A 2,500-nucleotide genomic window follows, 5' to 3' on the forward strand; every position below is an offset into this window, starting at 1 on the left:
AAATTCTCCTTGGACGTTGGGTGGTCCTTACTTTGGGAATGGTCTCTGATAGCTGAATGGGGTTAATCTCTGTACTGTTATTGTTCAGTGTACTTTCCTCTTGGTAAGGGTATAAAAGACTCTGTAGCTAAGGTAAGCAGCTCTTCTAGGAGAAGGACACTCCAAAATTAATCCATTGTTCTCCAGTCTTGGGTGATATAGCCTCTGTACCATGGTCTTCCACTGTCTTAGGCTAGAGTTCTCTTGCTTGAGGGTACACTCGGGCACACTATTCTATCTTTTTTTCTCTTTTTCTCTTGTTTTTTTTTAAATGGTGTGGTGGGCAGGCTTAATAGAAGGGCCATGAATGCTTGGTGGTTTATCAAGAGATTGTCTTTTTCTTATCTGATTCGTTTTCTTCTCAAAAGCATCCTTACTGTCCTCCCTTCAATTGAAGTGGCTATCCTGGAGGGTATTTAGCCTTGCATGGTGTATCGGCTCCTCCAAGTTGACCAGTTTTTCCTACTTTTTTTTCTATAGTCTACGGGTTTGATCAATCACTTTATTTATATTTCTGTACATATTGTTTTTGTTATAATTCTTGTTAATCTAGTTTTCAAGTATGATGTCTCTTTTTTATTACCATTAATTCTTATGCTATCTGGAGACATTGAGTGAAATCCGGGACCAGTACGTCGTAGATTTCGTCAATGTCGTCTACTGTATTGAATATTCGTGGTCTTCATGCGAATATTCAAGACCTTATAGTTGCCTCCAGACAGTATGATATTCTTTTGTGCTCAGAAATTTAGGTTTCTAATATGAGGCACTCATCTGAGCTACTTGACTGGTTTTAAGAAGCCAATAATGTTGAAACGGGATGCCATTCCTAGGGCCAGGGGAATAGCAGTGTATATCAGGACTGAGTACCCTACTTCTCATATGTCCTGCTATGTCCAGGCATAACAACTTTTATTTTTGTACGATCCACCGGAATCCAGACATGAAGAATTCTATCTTTGATTGTCTTTTTACCATTTTGGCTGAGATACAAGAAGATGATAGAAAGATTTCTTTTGTCTTTGTTGGTGATTTCAATGCTCACCATAGGGAGTAGTTAAGTTCTATCTCTCCTACCGATCGCCTTGGCTTCAGAGCTTTAGACTTTGCTTCTGAACCAGGCTGTGAGCTAACCTTAAGTGAAGCTACTCACAGGTCCGGTAATTGCTTGGATCCTGTATACACTGACTCCCCAGACATTATAATAAGTAAGGTTGGTTCTCCAGACGGGACATCTGATCATGCCTTGATTTCATTAGTAGTGAAGACTGAGCAGCCTGTCCCTGATGTATCGTACTCTTTTAAAATTTATATGAAATCTAAAGCAGACTAAAATGGGATTTTGCATGATCTTATGTGCTTAAATTGGTCACAATTATATAGTAGTATTGATCTTGTAGGCCCTTTGAAGGAGAATCTAGTCAATATAATTGATAGGCGTATCTCTTCTCGTGTGCTAAGGTACCGAGTGAAGGACAAACTATGGTTCGATGATGATTGTAGACTTGCTTATTTGGAGAAGCACAAGGCCTATCATCTATAGAAGGATAACAGATCAGACTTGACCTGGAATAACTATACTCAGCTTAGAGCTTTTGCTCAGAGAGTTTATGCTTCAACTGAAAAGGAGTACAATTTAACCATAAAAGAAACCCTTTCCTGCACAACTCAGGAATATAAATGGTGGTGTACCCTTAAATCTGCACTTTTTGGTGTAGATGCAACAGTTCCACCTTTACTTAAACCAGATGGCTCAGTCACTCACTGTCAAAGGAAAAGGCATCCCCTTTGGCTGATGTTTTTGACAGTAAACAGAGTAATGAAAAACTTGAACTTCCTCATTCCTGTTTTGCTGAGGCTAAACTAACTAGTTTAGCTTTTCAATCTTGTGAAATTAAAGCTATGTTGATAGACCTTAATGCTCACGGAGGTGTAGACCAAAATGGCATTTTCCCATCGTTTTTTATAAAGACTGCTGATTTCTTAGCTCCAATGTTATCTGTTATTTTGTGCAAATTGGCAAGAAGAGGAGCTTTTAGCACTTGTTGGAGGATTGGTAATGTTACACATCTATGTAAATGTGATTGTGGTAGCTCAAGCCCAACTGATTACCGCCCAGTTTCCCTAATTCCCATATCATCTAAAATTTTTGAACGTCTTCTGGCAAAACTTCTTAATAGGTTGGCTGAAGTTAATCATCTATACCCTAGTTTGCAATTTGTTTTTTGTAAAGGCCTTGGAGCATGTGATGCCCTTCTTACAATCTCCAATGCTGTACAGAAAGCCCTTGATTGTGGTCAGGAAGTTCATATGATTGGCCTTGATTTTAGTGCTGCCTTTGACTGCGTTATCATTTGGCCCTTGTTTTCAAACTGAAACAGTTTGGAGTGGGTGGGTCGTCTCTTAGCATTATTATTGATTTTTTAAGTAATAGATCTCAAAGATTTGTTGTTGATGGGCA

The sequence above is a fragment of the Palaemon carinicauda genome, chromosome 11 (genome assembly GCF_036898095.1).
Source record: "Palaemon carinicauda isolate YSFRI2023 chromosome 11, ASM3689809v2, whole genome shotgun sequence".
Taxonomy (NCBI): domain Eukaryota; kingdom Metazoa; phylum Arthropoda; class Malacostraca; order Decapoda; family Palaemonidae; genus Palaemon; species Palaemon carinicauda.